Genomic DNA, 20,480 nt, shown 5'->3' on the forward strand with positions numbered 1-20,480 from the left:
GGAATGTAAATGGTCTAGAATAAGGTCCAACTTGTTATAGTTGCAATAAAATTGGACATATTGCTAGGTTCTATCGAAGAAGGAATGAGAAGTGATGGTATGATGAAAGAATAAAGATCTAGTCAACTATTGAGAGGGGGGTGAATCAGTAGATAGAAAAATAATATAAACTTTCACCAATCTCTAAATCAACCTCTCAAAGCAAACTCAAAACTAACAAGTTAAATCACTGAACTACAAATGTAATATCACTGTCAAATTAAACTAGTTGACTATTATAGTATATTAACAATAAAACAACTTGAAACTCACAAACATCCAAATACTTTACTGAAATAAGTAAAACTTCATTTCATATTGTTGTCGGTTAACATAACATATCAAAAGTGGATTTAGCAGTTAAGAAATTTAACCATAGTAAACATAACCACAAAAACATTCACCACTTGACACAATATTTTTGACATGGAAACCCAAATGGGAAAAACCACGAGGGGGATGAATAGCCACAAGTATTCTAAATTCTTCTGAAGTTCGCCCTGTTAGGAGCCAAGCTTGTTAAAGCTTTACACAAGTCTTGTTAAGAACGAATCCTGTTAGGGACCACCCGGTTAAGGGATTGACTATAATGCCCTATTAGAAGCAATACCCTATGAGGAGTAACCTCGATAGAGGATTTGAAATCCAAGCTAGCGGACCACCTGGTTAGAGGATTTAAAAAACACTAAGCTTGTTAGAGATTACCCGGTTAAGGCATTACAAACAAGTTGGTTCAAGTATGACCATTGGATTACATAACAATCTCTGCACATCATTCAAGATAGCCTCAACCGCTCCTTGATCACCGCTTCATCAAACTCTGTAACTTATCATGTGGTTTGCATTACATGCAATATACTTGCTCATTCCCAAGATAAAAAAATGTTATCTTAACGTGCCAAAAAAATTTGAAAATCTATTCATACAACATGCATATGTGTCATAATCATTACCACTCATCATCAGATCATAAACCAATACAACAAACTTAACTGGTTAGGGTTTATCATATCAACAAGTAGGGTTTACCGGTTGATCTCACCAATATATAGGAATACCGATTCATTCCACAAACTCACCTACCGGTTGGAGTTCCCTTTACTAGCTCTTCCTACCGGTTACAAAACAACATTATAACAACATTACCAGTTAATTGACATCAATGACAACATAACATTTTGTTAATGCAATCTTCATGCAAATGCCAACGAGAAGTCTTCTGATTAGAAAAAGAAAATTAATGTTAATGAAGAAAAGGGGAAGATGAATATGAAATGGGTAAATAAAATAGAAGAAAAGGTGGAAGAAAAAAATGAGGATGGATCTGCAGCCTCTGTTGGTGCAGATTCCTCTTTTGGTAACTAGACAATATGCACTGTCTAGGTAGGATAACTGAATGTAGATCTTGTGTATCCCCTTAAGATTTTTATGCTAAGTTCTTCTCAACATAAGAGAGATTTTTTAAAGGTATTTCTATAGGTTTTGGAATGGTTTAGTTGGTTTGTAGTGTTGTTTGTGAAAAAGTGATAAAATAGAGTATCATCTTTATGAACTATAATGGTAAAATACATTAATGTTAGTGAGACCCTAGTTGGTGGATACAAGAGATAAAAAAAGATGTTGAGTTCATTTTGATCACTTGAAAACTTCCTATTTCACAAGCTCTTACATGTGAAGAAGAAGTTTTTTATGATCAGTGCGTTTCTTGCAAACCCTAGTTTTGGTGTAGACCATAAATTGAGTGAGATACTCTAACTGTAGTTGACCGTAAGATAAATCCATGACCTATTTTCAAGCCATATCCTTATGTGTCTATGGTGTGAGATAAATATGGATAATTCTCAAAGGTTTCAATTAATTGTGTATATGTTGAAGATGTGAGGGCATACATTCATGTCGACCTGTAAAAGATGAGTCATTCTAAGTTTCACGACATTTGGGATAAGCTTACAAAAGGTGATTCAATTACTTTCAAGGAAGAGTATAAGAACACTCTAGCATTAGGGTTGAATGTTTGGAAGGATTTCCTTGATTTCACACATGAGGCAGAATGAGTTAGAATCCTCTTGATTCGTATCCACAAAGACGTGATGTATTTGGACAAACACTACAAGATTACAAGGGATGCCATTAGGGCATTGACTAGTTTGTGTATGAATGGCATGGTTATAGTGATGAAGTCAGTAAATAATGATACAATTGTAGTGCTAACTGGTTTGAGGTGAGATAAGAGAGCCATGATTGTTAAAGACATAATTGATCCAAGAGTTAGATATGTAATGGAGTTTGTAGCATACGAAGTATACTATCAGAATTGAGAAGGTTTTTCCACCACAATAAAAATATATACAACTCATCAGATGGTGGTTGTTGAAGAAGGATTTGACCTATGTGAGTCATTGAAGCAACAATTATTGGATAATCTTAAAAGTATGAAGAAGATTAAGTATGCATTTAAGTATGCTTGGGACGAGTCTTACCCAATTGCAGTGCAAATGAGACAGGACATTAGAAGTTTTGGAATGAATAACAAAGCATATAATGCTACATTCTCTGGGTGGTTCAAGAACTTTTAGGAGACTATGCAAGAGATAGAGAGATTCACTTTGGAAGTGGTCTATAAGTATAAATATACATTTACTTTCTTGATGTCACCTAGATGCGGTGAGTGCTAAGTGGACCATTCATTCTCATGAGAGATGAATTCTTGTGAACCACTACTCATGAAATATGGGTCAATGAGTTTGACTCAAAAACTACACAGTTGAACCCTAATAGAAATATGATAGTTTGACCTGCTATGGAAAATACCTCCTACTTATCAATTGGTATATTGATGCTGTTGAGTTGAGGACTATGTGGATTTTGGAGTTACCTTTTGAGGTTTCTATAGAGGAAGTTGAGGCAACAGTATCAACAATCATTCATTTGTTGATTGATCTGAATGAACCTAGGTTTGGTACTGTTGGAGAGATTGAAGCTAAAATAAGGAAAGATAAGGTTGATAAAGGACATGATAAGATAATGGAGAAGTTGTACAAAGATATTGGTATGTGTATGATTTCACAAACTATTGGTGTATCTCCTCTTGAGGGGACATCTAGACAGTGATAGAGGAGGGAAAGTTTGGGTCCGCCTTCCCTCTAGTGGAGTTGGGTTCCTTTAGAACCCCTACTTAGCCTGTGAAAAATAAAAATGAAGGCTCTAAAGAGAAAGTAGAAGGATACAAGAAAGAAAGGAGATCCAAAGGAAGAGGTAGAAGAAGTTGAAAGCAATAGCTCAGAGGAGGAAGTGCAGAAAGAAAAATTCTTTATCTAAACTAGGACCAAAAGAATAGAGATAAGAAGAGAAGAAGAAGAAGAGGACACGATACCTCTATCCAAAAGAAAGAGAACTCTATAGAAAATGGGAGTGGAAAACAAAGCATGAAAACCTAAAGCATAGAAGAAGAATAAAGTTGAGGATGATCTAAATTATGAGCATGTGGAGCTTAACAGTCCAGTGAATGCTATCTATCAATATAACTCCTTGGAGTATACAACAAGTCTGTACAAATATACCCCTTCAATGGACAAAGAAACCATAGAGAAATTTATTTTCAGGTACGTAATTACTTTCAATAAAACTATTAGTGACATGGAAGATAAATTACCTAAGGAACTATTATAAGTTTTGACAAAGAGAAGGAAGGATGCATTAGAAAAGGAGTCAAATATGAGAACATTTGCTATATATAAAGTTTGTTGTCCATTATCTCGAGAAGCTAGGAATAAAATTATGCAAAATCTTAATACAAGATTTAGAAAGAAAGAGAGTAAATTTAATCATGGGTGGAGATCTGGAAGACATCAAGAGAGTAATCAGATAGATAGATGAGGTTATTGTTGAAGTTGCATAAGGAGTAGTGAAATATTTGTCTTCTCCTTTAGAGAAGACAAACATGGCTTTTGGTCTATGAGAGAGTAGTTGCAAGGTTGAACTAGAAAGGAGGACAAAAGAACAGAAAGTAGAAAGTGTTGCTCTAGAGATGGGTCTAAATAATCAATTTGAAGGAGAACAAGAGGTTGATAGTATAGCTATGGAGACACAAAATATTAAAAAAGTAGAAATGAAGAAAGATAAAAGTGAAGAAGGAAAGAAACATGATAAAAAAAAAGAGAAGGATGAAGAGAAGATAGAGGAAAGAGAGAAAGAAAAGGAGAAAACATAATAGAAAGAAGCAAGTCTAGTAAAGGAATGATAGAAGGTTATCAAAAGGATATCAGTGGGAGAATCTTTTGGTTTATTTTGAGATTCGAGATAAGGACTTTTGTAGCTATAGATGAAGTTTGAACCAATAACATTAGGGGTATTAATGGTTCCAGTGACTCAAAAAAAGTTGGATTTGGATAAATTAAGAACCCTTTGCATGCTAGAATTGGGTGATGTCTTCTACCACACAACAAGGGAGAAATATATTGTGTCTAAGGTGGATTGTATAGAGTTGTTTGATAAGACAGTGAAGTTTCTCAAAGAAACAATTGGAGAAATAAAAGTGAATGAATCATTGAGTGTTGAGCAACAATTATGAGCTCTACTAGGATATTTGAAGGGATATGCTTATAATCTTGAAGCAATTTATTTTTTTGATATAGAGAAGTTGGAAAAGAAGATATTGGGGGAGCTTGTGAATAAGTGTGTAGAGGCACACAACCAACTAAAAGATAGAATAGCTGTATTTTAGGAGAATGTGGACAATGTAATAAATGTATATAAGTTTTATAATAATGGCTTAATTCCACAATGGAAGTATAGAAGAAAATTGATTTTTTTGAGACTGGAATTTAGAAGATGTCCGAGTCTATTGATTTGGAGGAAGATGGAGATGGAAAAGCCAGAATAGAGATAGAGAGACTATACATGAAGCTAAAATGGCTAGTAGATTAGAGGGAGCATATAAAGAAGGATTTATACAAGCTAAGAGATATTGTCAACATGTATCTTAGTAGTATGGTGAATATTTTGAAGGACTCTCAGGCATCAAGTGCATCTTTAATACTTTTGGGAAGTTGTGAAGAGGCAGAAGAACATATTTTGAGAATGGAGAGCCAACTCAAACTTTTGATATGTGGGAGTTGATTGGTGTTCTGCTTGGGCATAGTTGAAGGCTACTCACAAAGATATCATATCCCTACCCAACAAGATGCATAGATGGGCTTCTTGTAAGGGATTTCTGTTATAAATACTTGATTGGTTGTGTTTGATGTGAAACCTGAGGATCCAGATTGGTCCATAAGTAGTAAGGTAGTATGCAGTGTTCAGAGCAGTAGAAGTTAGGTATGTATGTTGTAGATATGTTTTCTGGTAGGTTGTTGCTCTAAAAATGAGTATTGTCAGTACGTGGATATGTTTCTCTTGATGTCTGAGTTTTGGTGTTGGTTGTCACAATTGGTTTTGTGCTCCAAATGTACATGTTGTAAGAATAATGTAGTTTGGTGGTATTCAGTTGACCAATTCCAAGATTGTAGTGCTCCGCATCTTTGTCTCAGTATATATATGATAACACAGTTTTGATATTCTAGTAGTAATTGCTTAAGATTATAGTATTCAAGTTTTGGTGCTCTGGAAGTCATGCTCTGAAAGTTGTGCTCCAAAAATATATTCAGTTGTTCAGTGTTTGACAGTTCTATGAGCTCCACTTTCCTCTGATTTTTTTATTTCTAATGATAACCTTTTGATAATATATTATTCATGTCTTTAACTTCTTTATGGTGGGTTGGGTCATGCTCTTTATGCTTCAGAAGCGTGTTCTTGTGGAAGTTCAAGGATATGTTCATTCTGGGTCAGGCTGACCTTGAATGTTTTTATTGTTGTTTTGCTCTGGTGCTTGTCTAGCATGTAATCTGACCATTGGATTATCCTTTGGGAAAGAGTCTTTGAGGCTAACTTGATGTATATTCTTATCGACACACACACACACACACACACACACACACACACACACACACACACACACACACACACACACACATTTGGATATTGTTGCTACTATGATATGTTGTTGTCATTGATGTCAACATATTCTTATGTTTTGGTGTTCCGGTGATTGCAGAGAGTTGATATGGTTGGTTTATCTATTTTCTATGTTGAATCAACTAGAGATACTTCATTCTTTATTGATTCCATGATGATATGTGGTGACTTGATCGAGTTATGGATTTCGGTATGAATTTTAGTTTTTAGTGTTGCAGTGTTCTAGTGATTGATTCGTTGTGCTCCGGTATGATCTGATCTTGAGTTGCGGATTTGGGAGAGTGTTTGGGATGTTCATGCATATTTTCATTTCATATGGCTCATGATTTGGTGTTTCACAAGTTATCTTTCTAATCTGAATTGTTGTTGCTAAGTGTTCTTGAGTGTTAGCATGTTGATCGATGAAGATTTGATTAAGTGGTGTTGGTGCAACTATTGCGGATGGTTCTATTGTGCTTGTTGGTGTATCTTGATTATGTCCTATTTGTTTTGGTGGTCTGCATTGATCATTATGTGCACACTAACTCATTTGGGTGCATTTTCCAATGAACATTTTTGATGAACTATGGGATTTCTTTCGTTTTGTCGGATCTTACAAGGCAATTTGTGTCAAATTTGTTTCTTTTCTAAAATATTGCCCGATGTTTGTCAGAATTCTGATGAAACCAGTTATTATCAGAATCTTGCCTGATGTTGCTCAGAAGTCCGATGAAACCATTTATTGTTGGAATCTTTCTCGGCATTCGTTGAAATTCTAACAAAAAATAGAAAAGTGAAAAAGTGAAAACAAAACCGTGCGCAAATAGTGTTTTTCGTACTTGCAACATCATTTTGCTTGGTTTGTGAAGGTTATAGATCAAATTTTCCATAGCCCAATTTTTTGCCTGTGAAGAAAAATCATGTCAGATAATATCAACAAATTACAAAATAAGGAGACAATTGCTAGATTATGGTCTAGCTTGAAAAGAAAAGGTAATGGGAAATGTTATTGTCCCTACAAAAATTGTAAGGGCTTAAAGACTATAAGACTTTTAATCACAACAATTGAGAAACATTGTAGGCAACATGGTCACATTGAAGGGGGGCATGATTATCGTCCATTGGTAAGTTGTTCATTATATGTGTTTATATTGATTGCATTTGTAAATGTTATATCCTTTTAATAATTTATATACATAAAATATCACTTGTTAATGAGATCATGATCATGGTTTATTTATGTCAATCATTTTTATATAGGTGGGGCACCCTAGGGCACATGATATGGACTACCACAACCCAAAGAATGTGGTTTTCCAAGTGGAGGAACATGGAGGTGTGAATATCGAAGCTAGAGATAATGATCCTATGGAAGAAGATGATCATGCACCAGAGAACATAGTTGAAGATGATGGTACAAATACATTGATCCATGACACATTTAGTATTGGTGTAGCTGATCATGATGATCAAGATGACTTTGATGTTGTTCATGATTTACTTGTACTTGAGAAGGCATACGAGCCCCTTTACGAAGGCTCCCAACCAACTCTTCTCTCTATTGTATTGTTGTTGGTGAACTTGAAGGTTATGAATGGTTTATCCAACATAACAATCTCACGTATGTTAAGGTATGTCATATATGCCATCTTTTTTCATCTATTTTTGTTGTTATTTCATCACTAGTAAATAAAAGGTGAAATATGCACCATTAATATTCTTTATATTAACAAATTATTTTTTTGTTCTAGATTGATAGGTGATTTTTTGTTACCACCATCAAATATTCTACCTCACTCATATCGAGAATTATCTGCCATTATGAAAGATATTGGAATGGAGTATTAAGCAATAGATGCATGTCCCAATGATCATATTATATATCATAAACAACATGAATTTGCAACATAATGCCTTGAATTTCATATTAGTAGATATCAAATAGATCAACTAACAAAAAAGGTGCCTTGCAAGGTTCTTTGTTATATTCCCAATATTCCATGCTTGTAACAATTATTTAGGTGTGAAAGCTTGGCGCAATTTATGGATTACCATGCATGCAATAGAAGTCGAGATGAGATTCTTTGAATGCCTGCAGATGGTTCTACATTTATGGACATAGAGGAAAAATGGTCACACTTTAAAGAAGAACCTTGTAATCTTAGGCTTTCATTGGTAGTGGATGATGTCAATCCATTTGGAGAGATGAGATCTATTTACTCGGTGTGGCCTATTTTTGTTATCAACAATAACATTCCTCCATGAATGTCAATAAAGAGGGAGTGCATAATGTTGGCAATGATTGTTATAGGTATTTTTTTCATTTTATAATCATGTATATATATTAAATTATATATATTGCAGTAAAATGGTTATAATAATTATGTAATGTTTTTGTTCATTCAACTAGGTAAGTACCAAGTTAAAGATATGAATGTATATATTGAGCCTCTTATAGACGAGTTGCTAGAGTTATGGAATGGTGTCACTATGTATGACGTCTCTAGACCAATAGGACAAAGACAATTTCAATTCCATGTAATGCTTGTATGGACAATTCATGATGCCCCAGGGCTAACACATTTTTGTGGTATATTAGTTCAACTTGCGCACTTTAATAATGTATAATTTTTTAAAGTATAAATCATGGATTTAAAAAAAAAATCTAGTCAATATATATAATTATAAAAAAAGAACATATTTAATTCAATTATACATGATCTTGCAGGTCTTCAAACAAAGGGAAAATTTGCATGTCCAGTTTGTGGTTCAAATACGAAATCTCATCATTCAACAAGTTTAGGAAAGTAGGTGTTTGATGAGTATAGACACTTCCTCCACAAAAATCATAAGTATAGAACTATTGAAAAAACATATTTTCAATGGGAAAACAAAGACTACATCAAAACCACAAAGAATGACACCTCGCCTATGGAAGTTGGAATATAATAGAATTAAGCGACAAGGTAATGTCATTGAATCTAATTGTTTGTCTATCATATATGATATGTTTGGAATTTATATTTTTATATTGTGTTTTGTTTACTCATGTTGTAATTGATGATGATTGTCGTTAACCTTTTAAACTTATATGCTTCATGAAAGGTCATCAAGGCATTAATTACCACCTTCCAAAGAGACTAAAAAGTCATCCCAGACAATTTAGTAGGCTGCCCTACTATGAGTAGCTACAAGTTTTGCATTTGTTTGATACTATGCATATTGGAAAGAATATAATAGAGACATTATGAAAAATATTGGATGGAAGGTATGACAAAGAAAAAAATGTCAAAATTTGTAGTGACATTCAGAAATCCAATCATGCAATGAAAAATGTCATTCAATTAAATAGTGATGGAGACCGAATTAATATAAGTGCCCTTCCTTGGTTACTAATGAAGCAAAAAATCAATGCTATAAAAGAGGTCATACAAAAAATTCATTTTCCCACAAGATTTGCTGCGAACATAAACAATCTCGTAACAAAGAAAAGTGAATTTGGGTCAGGGATGAGAACGCATGATTAGTATACCTTCATTAAGGCAATTCATGTTCTTGTATATTTTTTTTTATATTTGTATACTGCATGTACTTTTCATTGTATTATGTTTAGTACTAGTTTTGGAAAAACAATGAAATGATCATTTTATAATTGTTCCAATACGTTCTACCTCTATCTCTCCCAGACCACTTCGACAATAATGTAAAGCAAGCTATATATGATCTTGGAAAATACACGAGGTAAGTAGTGTTATTTGTTCAATTTGTTGTACAGGTATCATATTTGCCATTTATTTTCCTTGTTATGTAATATATTGTATATTTTTTTGTTAATTCTCGTTAATATATTTGCATCTCAAATCACTTGTAGATGGTTGCCATCTAAAGAAATCCATAAAAAAGATATAAAATATTGGAAGAAAAAATTCCTTGTCTAATGTGTGAAATGAAAAAGTGTCTACCTTCGACATTTTTCAATGCACAAGAATACTACCTCATACACCAAGTTGAGAAGATTGAATTATGTGGACATGTACACACAAGGTCAATGCGGATGGTTGATAGGCACTTGAAATTTTTGAAGGCTTTGGTTTGACAAAGAGCACATCCTGAGGGTTCTATGGTGGAGGGATATATGGTATACCAGACTATGGTGTACATTACTGAATATCTTCCTAAGTTTGCGGAAAATATCCATGTAGATCATATTTGTGATCCCAACTCCATTAACAAATTCGAAGGGGAGTACCTGATGGGGAAAGGTAGATTGAGGAAAGTGAGAGGTAATTATTGGATGTTCATGGACATTAATTTGAATACATTTTACATTTGGTTTTTATATATATTGTAGTTAATTAATTCTTAATCTTCAATATACATCAATTGTAAATTTCTAATTATTTTTTTTACAGTTGCTCGAGAGTGGGATGCACTACATTTGTATGTCGCAAACAATCTTTGAATGGATGATGGTATGGATTGAACAATATCAACAATCTGGTCATGTATTAACATGGGAATGTGTGGCTTCATTAGTTAAAGAAGCTCATCGTAATGGAGATTCCAATGTTACACCAAGGGAAATTGATTTAGCATATGGTTTAAGAGATAAATAGGTACGCATAAATATATTAATCACCCATATTGTTTAATTATTTTCAATTATATTGATGTATATATATGTTGAGTTTTTTTTCTTTGCATACATTCGACCAAGAATAAATATGTTTATCAACTGAAGATGCAATAATTTTTAAATGTTTGACATATTGCAGGTGAAACACCACAAGGCTATGTGGTGCAATGGTTGTAAATTTCAAATCAAAAAGTTGGATGACATGAAGAAAACTTGTGATTCTAGGATAACCGTAGTCTTCTTGGTGACTAATGTTGCATCTAGAAGCGACATACATCCTCAAGTCTCAGAAAATTGATACTATGGGATTTTGGATGATATACTTGAGTGTGACTTTAGGTCCTTCAAATTAGTTATTTTCATCGTCCAATGGTATAGGCTACGATTGAATGAAAATGATCCTGACAAAACTATTATTGAACATGATAATGGATTTACAATGGTCAATACAAGGTCATTTGAGCGAGTTGGAAATGAGCCCTATGTTCTTCCAAGACAATGTGAGAAGGTATTTTACTCAGAGGTTCCACATAAACCGGGTTAGTTGTTTGTTGTTAGACATGATCCTAGAGGAAGGCCAATAAAGTATAATGTCATGGATGAAGAAAATACAAAAGAACTAGAAGATGATGTACATGATGATTAGGATCAACAGTTATTTGATGATGTACCCGACAGAGATGTCGAAGAAGAGGAACAAGATCACGATGATGTAGGAGTTAATGTTCATGAAGAAGATGATGATGCTATGACCAATAATCCTTACAATGTCGATTTTGGATCAGAAAATACAAACAAAGAGTTGGATGAATAAGAAGATCAACGACATGATTTAAATGTATGATGTATACGATTAGTATATTATCTATTTGATATTGATTTCTCGATATTTTCTGGTGAAATCTAAATGTTGTAATTATGTGGGAGAACTTGTACTTTGTGATTATCTTTACATGTATCTTTACATGTTACGTCATTTATAATTACATTACAAATATTTGCATCATGTTGTGTTCTCTGCTGAGATATTTATGAAAAATTTAATGGATGAATCATTTTAGTGGTTTGTTATGCAAAACACAATGATTCCTATTATGATGTATGATGCACTTGATACTATTTAGCTCATTTAGCTTGAAATAAAACCCATCCAAAAATACACATTCCCCCTTGGAGAAGACAAATTGCATATGTCATTAACACAACAATTCATACAGCATAGCAAAAAAGATATGAGCCAAAAATGAATGTTATCTTGATTGATTTTTAATATAAAATTGATACATTCATGACAATATTACAACGAGTCACTAAAACTACTAGAAGACTCTTTGTTGTTATATTAAGGTTTCTCTAATGCATACAAATCAAGAGTCTGGAATCCTTCTTCTTGGCCCTGAACTCCCTTTTATAACAGAAGGGATAAAAACAAGCCTCGCGCTGAAGAAGACACATGTCAAAATCTAATTGCATTACAAAAAATACCTAAAGCCTAAGACCTTGACCTCTGTGTGCAACCTGCATTGAATCATTGTAGTTGAAAAGACATCATCCTAGAAGCTCGAGACTATGGGTCTACAAAAGATGTTCTCACATCTGTACTTCATATCTGTATACACCTAAAAATGGTTTGAAGATAATTAATTAAATAAGAAATTATTTAATTAATCCCCCTTCCTAATTTAATTGAATTCATTAGAAATTTGATTAAATTCTCCCTTTCATCTACTTATTAATAAATATAAGGATTTATTCATTAAGTTCATTCCATGGTCTCCTTTGATTAATTAATTTAAATTAATTAATCCTCCTCCCATTTCAATCAATTCTTCTAATCCTCTAATTAATTAAAACAAATCAATTTATGAGTTGTTGAAAATTAATCTTTTCTTATAATTTGAATTTTTAAATTCAAATTACCCACATGCCTCCTAACTTCTAACCACCTAACCTAACCATCCCTCTAACCTAACCCATTCCACCTAACCTTGGGTTTTGCCTAACCCTATCCTATCTTGCACATTCTAACCTCCTTATTGGTGCAGGGGCACCTAGCTTCATTTCATCATAGGTTTGATAGCAGGTTTTATTTTTATTAGTCTTTAGTTGGAAAGTTTGTCTAAGATGTTTTTGAGTTGTTCTAAGTTGTTTGGATGAGTTTTGAACTCATTGTGTGGTCATGTTTCCTATTTTCATCTTTTTGCTCAAAGTTGTCAGTTTGGAGTTTCCTGGCAAAATGTTAGGAAAAGTGAGTTTTCAATGTGTTTTTGTTTTGAAAAGTTTTTAGACATGCTTTGTGCTTGGTTTTTAGGTGTGAGTAGTGTTCTTAGGTGATTGGTAGTCTTTGAGGTCAAGCTTGCATCATCTAGGCATTAAAAGTTGTCATTTTAGACATGAAAATGTCAAATTTGAGTGCTCTTGGACATGTACCTGTCCATACAGGAGGATAACTGACTTGTAGAGGTATTTATTCTCCTTCTTTAACCATTGTAAGGGTTGATTTCATGGAGATATCAAGCATTTTTCAATTTGCACTAGTTTTTACCTTGTTTTTCTCTAAGTTTTAACTCCATGTGAGCAGCAGTCCATACACCTGCAGTACTTGGCTGTAATGTTCTTACATTTTCAAGTTCTCTTATGCTTCCTGAATCTTTTCCCTTTGGTGGCATCAAATTTCATTAAATTTTGAATTCTAAGCAAAATTAATTGGTTTTGACAGTTTCACTGCCTTGTCTAGGAATTTGGCAAGGATGCTTGACCAACTTGGTTTCTTGAAGTCCTAAATGTTCATGGATTCCCAAGAACCAGTTGGTCAACTTGTAAGATATGTAAACACATGTTTTTATTTCAAAAATGCAGATGCAAGAAGTTTTGTGGCCATGGAGCCCTAGGCAAGTGTGTCATTTGGCTATGGTCTTTGAAGAAGTTTGATGCTTTGCTCTTCTATAGAAAATGCATTCATTAGGTGGACAGACCTGTCTTGATGTTCAAGGTGTATGTGAAAGTAAAGAGGCTTTCTAAGCCATGATAAAGATGGTTGCATTTTTCAGTTTGTGAAAATTGTCTAAAAAATAGTGAGTCACTGTTTTGGTGTTGGTTTCCACTCATTTGCTTACTATCCACCATATATTGGTGTTTGTAAAAATTTGTATCTCCTTCTATTTGTTTGCAAACAAGAACAAGGAGTGGTCTTTGACCCTGCCCATGGGTTTTGAGTTTGCCAAGATCAATTAACGATCCTTTAGGCAAAGTTGAAACACCCAGTTGGCTGTAACAGTCAATTATGACTGATTTTTGCATTTTAAGTTGAGTTGTTTATGCAATCTTCCTCTTCCAAATAGTAGGTATGAAGGTCAACAAACATTAAAAGGTAGAGAATTGACAAAGGCATCAGACAGACCTTTGAAAAAGAGTTTTGACAGTGGTAAATGCAGGTTGAAGTAAAAATGCAGTGAAAGAGGCAAAGTGCAGTGATAACAAGTTTTGACAGTGAATGATTCATTGGTTTGTAATTGCCTAATGCCTTTTTGTGTAGGGATAATGTGGTTCTCCTTTGTCACTAAAGTTAAACATTCTTACTTGTTTTGAATGTAATTGGTACTCATGCAATGATGTGTTTGTGGGAAGCAAGAAAGGAAAAAGTTTTAAATGTTGCACACTCCTTATGAGCATCTTTTGTAAAATCTTGTTCTCTAACCTTTTAAGGTGTAAAACTACTTTATTATGGCCTAATTAGTATGTGGCATGGTAGAATTAAGGTTGCATGATTCACATTGAAGGTTTCTAGCTTGTAAGTTGATTCTTGCCATCAAACCCTAGCAAACCCTTCTTTTTGCACCCATTTTTGGGACAGTCATGGAGGAGGCCTAATGGACCCTAAGACTTAGAAAATCCTCAAGAACTTCCAAAAGGGTATCACAATATAAGGTTCTTTTTGTCTAGAAGTCCATCGTTGGAGTAGGATGAGCACAAAACCCCAAAAAGAGGGCTAATTCCTTGTAGCCCGTTTTAGGCCTAAAATATGGTTTTTTTGTCAAATCAGGTACACAAAGGAAGGTTGCAAAGCATAAAACCCATCAAATCAAGTTGAAACAAGTTAATCTTGCATGCATTTAACACATTTTGTGAGTTAGACTCCATAAGTCAGTTTGTAGCACTTGTGAAGGATTACTACGCTCCAAACCATAGAAGACCAAAGACACCCATGGGGGTAGAACTTGACACAAACTTATAATTCATCAAGAGGAGACCTTGTGCAGTCAAAGAACAGGTTAGGGATAGAGGAAATGAATTCCAATTGAGAGAGTAAGGTGTTAGACTACAAAACCTAAGACAATGGAGTTGAAGCCCTTAAGCAACCAGGGAGTGTTTGACTTAGGGAGGTGGATCAAGGAGAATTGCTAGGTTGCCTATAAGATTTTTGCACTTTGATTTTGGTGACTACACCTTGAAACTAGCAAAGGACCTATCACTTAGGAAAAAAATACAAGCCTAATTGGGCAACCCCCTTGCCCTATCTCCCTATCACTTATCCTAACCTCTTATGGTGTGGATATTATTCCCTTGAGACACATGGTACTTTGGCCACATGTCTCCTCCTTTGGACACTTGCCCTGACATGAGAAAGGCTCCTTGACACTTGTCACCATAGAGATGACAAGTGTCCCTTCCTCCAACCTTTTTTCCAACCTCCTCCAATTTCACCCTTGATATCTTTAGACTCAATCTTGACCATTGATTCCTGCCACCTCATCCTTGGCCTTGGAAATCCTATAAATATCCCCCATTTTGGAGCACAAAGGATCCCATCTCATTATCAATTTAGGCATTGTTACTATAGGCATATCATTTCAGAATTGTTGTTATAGGCAATTGCATTAGCTTAATTTGATCATTTTCTAGCATGATTGTTGAATCATGTAGCTTAATCAATCTCTTTTCTAGCTTAATTGCATCACCATCATAGCTTAATCATGCATATCTTTAGCTTAATTAGTCTCTTGGATCAATCTAGCTTAATCAATCTCATCTTTGTATATCATTATTATTTCAAATCCTCCATCCAGGTGTAGTCAAGTCACTGGGATTGCATATCCAGATCTGAGAGCAAATCCATACTCGCTTATCTTAGGAGGTGATAGGTCGCTTTGTCACGGTTCATCTTTCATTTGCTTCTTATTTGCTAACCATGCTTGTAATGTTCTGTTGAGTGTTTGTGTTACAGCTGTCGGTATCACACTTCACAGGCACAACATTTTGGCACCCACCGTGGGACCGAAAATCTCATTTTTGGCCTCTTAAGTATTGGCACTGGGCCAACGTCCCTTGCGAGGATTCGCGATATGGTTTAAAAACCTCCTATGGATTCTATAAGTCTAGTGGTTGTATCAGGCATTGATAGGTTGATCTTTTGGTGCAACGACAACCCTAGCTTGTAACAAGTGGTATCAGAGCTTGGTCACAGGTTCGAATCATGCAGGCCACGATAATTAACACTGGGAGGGGATTGTTGGCAGTGGGCCAACATCCCTCGTGAGGATTCACGACATGGTTTAACAGTCTCCTATGGATTCTATAAGTCTATTGGTTGTATCGGGCATTGACAGGTCGATCTTTTGGTGCAATGACAACCCTAGCTTGTAACATTAACATCATCAAATTTTCAATCTAGCAGGTTTCTGATCGGGTCTGATTCAGAATTTCGTACGAGTTCCATTTTTGTCTTGTATGAGATCCTTTGTGCCCTTGTACGAGAAGGTGATAATTATTGTACGATCAGGTGAGAATTGTCGTACGAAATTCTGCTTCTGTGTTTTCAAAATAGATTGCATTTTAGGGTTTTCATGCTTCAATTTGATTATTACTAATGCTAACCCTAGTCTGTTTGTGAGTTTTTCAGTAGCCTAACTGGTTTTTATAGGATGATTATCAAAGATTACGCTTGTCAAAACTTTATTTCATCCAAACATCATAACTACTAATGTATCTATTTTGCAGATTTCCTAGGAGGACTCAACCAAACTTTATGTCTTCTTTAAATTTTCTAGGCACACTTGTTTTGGCTAATGGAAATGAACAAACATGTCTTATGTGTTTTGATGATAGGTGAGTATGCTCTCACCTTTCTTAGGTGATCAGAAAGCCAAAATCATCCTTTGCTTTCAATAGTGCATATCTTTAGTGGGCCTACCCTCCCAAGGAGCCTATAAGGCCAAAGCCATTAAGGCCGGTGAGAGGGGAACGACCCAAGTGGCAATGGCTAACGCCAAGTACTCCAACCCACTATAAAATAAACATTATTTGATGAAAATCAAGTCAATGTCAATGCTCGGGAATAGCTCTCCTCCGTACCTTTGGGTATATCAAACCTTGGTTTTCAAGGCTGGGAGACCTCTTAAATGAGTTTATACCCCGATGCACATAACATATCCCTTACTAGTTCTGATTAAAATTAGAAGCTACCCAATTCACCTCCGAAAGGGGGATAATATTTGTGCAAGAGAGAGAGAGAGTAACTCTCCCAAGACACTTGCCATATTGTGCCCCCATAAGCATTTGGAGTCAGATAATATGACATTGAGAATCCATTGCGTGAGATTGTATTCTGATTAGCTATTGGGTGTGTACCTAAGTTTGTAAGTAAAGGTTTTATCTCTTAGCCAACTTCCTTAGGGTTTAACATGTTGTGCTTGAGTTCACTTATCATATCGCATGTTTGTTGTGTCTTCATCCCTAAAATAGAAAAATCAGACATCTAAAAAACTGGAAAACCGAAGCAAAACATCAAACTCCATTAATAAAAAAATTGTCCAAAGAAAGTTTTTGTCTCTATTTTGTCCTCTATCGTACGAGTTTATTAGTTTGTCATACAAGGCATCTAGTTTATCATTCAGTCTAGTGATAATTGTCGTGCGAGTCATTTTAGTAGAAAACTTTGTGTTATCTTTTATTGTGTGGCCCAATGGGAATTGTCATATGAGTCATTTTAGCAGAGAATTTTGTGTCATCTTTTGCCATCTGGTTTTGTGATAAATCTCGTACGAGTTTATGTCTTTTGTCGTGTGAAATTTTTGGTTTGTCGTATGAGCCTGTCTAAATTGTCCTTCGGGGTTGTATAAGGTGTCATATGAATTTATGTCTCTCTATGTCCAAAACTGTCTTCTTGCATGTCTTTTTCAGATCTGTCATATTTACTTGGTCAATTTACAGTGAGCATAAAGACCTGTTATCTGTCATTCTATGCTTAGATTGTCTCCTTGGTTTGCTTGGTCAAGTTATCATCTGTCAAATCAGATTCTAGAAATAGACACTTCAATATTTTCAAGTATTCGCCTTCAACATGTTCAAGATCTAACATCTCAAAGTGCATTATCACCCTCTTTGATAAACTGATCACTCAAAACATAGTTTCTCATCAGGATCTATCATCCTCTATCACGAAACTACAACATTTGGTCAGGAAAAACTTGTCCCACATCGTAGGATATATCATTCCTATTCGACTTGGTTTTTATCAAAATCATCATCATTGCACTCCAAAACCGAAGATAAAAAAACTTGCAAACTTTTAAACACTTGAATCATCTTTTCGTGTCATATCATTTTATCACCTTTACATTGACAATTGATCACTTATCAAAACAACTTTTGGACAATCGAATCCTAACACAATATCGAACACATGTGTATGCTCATTTTAACTAGAGCACAAAGATGAAAGATCGCAGAGATGAAAATAGAAACATTGGAAATAACTGAAGATTATAGAAACATGGAATACCAAAGCAAAATACAAGAAGAAGACATAATAAGCCAACATATCAGAGACATCAAAAAAGTCCAAAATCAAAATCCAACTATGTCAAAACCTCACAAGGATTCAAATACATATTCAAAGAAATGTGGCTCTTTTATGCAACTCTTAAAGAGATCCCTAAAGGATTTTTCTAAGGAAGATCAAAATCGTGCACCTATGTCTAGCAATGGTTCATCCCCCCATAAGCAAATTGACTCTCCAAAGATATCTATTCCCCCACCTCTTGAAAGATTGCAAGAAGCTTCCATAGCATCATCACCAAACAATACACCCAAAGATGAAACTCCCCAAGGGATATCCATAATGACCATCAAACCTATTTTAGAGGATCCTATTCAAAGCCCATCTCCTTCATATCTAAGCATTGATTCCTTGCAACATCCCCATAACGCTTCCTTGCAAATTGAAGTCCTCATTCATAGAATGCTCATTAAACATGTCCTAATAGATAGTGGAGTTGGCTTAAACATTTGCTCATTGAGTCTTATCCATGCTCTAGGTTATTCAGAAGATGCAATTGATCCCTGTAAAAAGATCACCATAAAAGCATATGATGAAGAGGAGCATTCCTCTAAAGTAATTGTGATATTACCCATCAGAGTGGGACCTTTGTAGAAAGACACAACATGCCAAGTTCTAAACTTGGACTTACCATACAACATACTCTTGGGAAGACCATGGATACATGACATACAAGCTATTCCATCAACATGTCATCAGTGCCCGAAATTTCCATACAATGGGCAGGAAATAATGATCTCAGCAAACTCAAATCTGTTGGCATTTTGATGATGTTTTGATTGTCATTGATGGACACACACTTTCTTGATGTATGAGTTATGCTCAATCAGTAATTGTTCCAACCGGTATTGTGTATTATTGAATGTATAGTCTTTAGACTATCAGTATTTTGTAGAAGATGTTTACCTGTCACAGATTGACTGAAGAGATCAAGCAGTATGGAGACCCCAAGTGGTTTGAGGATCACAAGCGATACAAAGGACCCAAGTGGTAGTTAACTTTTGATTGGAACACTTTGATCTACCAGTCTTCATTTTTGACAACCGAGAATCGGTATATTGTACCAACCGGTATTACTCTGTGATGAGTTACCAACCAGTATTATTGTAATGTGTGATGAGTTATCATCCATAGACGCTTTGGTGGTGAGTTTGTGTCATGTTACCAAATGTGTCTAGATGCACTGAACCTAGGAACTTGTAGTCTAATTCTATTGGACTGACATGAAATCAGTTTCCTTTATAAGGACATCATGTCTAGGGTTTGCATGTGAGATGTGTGATATGTGTAAGAGACAAAGTATGAGACATTGTGTCATCATTGAAGAGAATATTAGGTCTATGTGAAGAGATAGAGTGTGGAGATATTGAAGACTGAAGTAATGTTGAAAAGCATTAACAATGAGCTGTCAAGGATCTAACTAAGCATACTATGCTATTATCTAGATCATTCACTTGTTGATTACTAATATCTTCGACAAGTCTGAAACCCTTAACCGGGTAGGCCCAACAAAGCCTTTGTAAATCCTCTAACAAGGTGGTTCACAACTATGGATCTGAAATCCTTTAACAAGGTAGTCTTTAACAGGGCTTATCTCCTAACAGAGATCTAGATTCCTAACATGATCTATTCTGGTGAAGAACATTGTATGACCTTAATCGGTCTGGTTTCTATTCTATAGATAGTTACTTATGAGTTTATGCTCACTATGGTTTTTCCCATTTGGGTTTCCACATCAAACATCTTGTGTTATGGTGATTGTGCTCTTGTGGGTGAATACTTTGTTTGCTATTTGGTTTGCATTTATCTTAATCGGTTTATTAGTGAATCTATTGTACACATTATCTGCTAAACTATTTAAAAGTTTGTTTACAGTATTTTTTGGCATACTAATTCACCCCCCCCTCTTAGTATTCATTAAAATCTATTCCAGTTTTGTAGTAATCGAAAACTATCTCAAGAGGTCATTGTTCCACA

This window comes from Cryptomeria japonica, chromosome 6 (genome assembly GCF_030272615.1).
Source record: "Cryptomeria japonica chromosome 6, Sugi_1.0, whole genome shotgun sequence".
Classification (NCBI taxonomy): domain Eukaryota; kingdom Viridiplantae; phylum Streptophyta; class Pinopsida; order Cupressales; family Cupressaceae; genus Cryptomeria; species Cryptomeria japonica.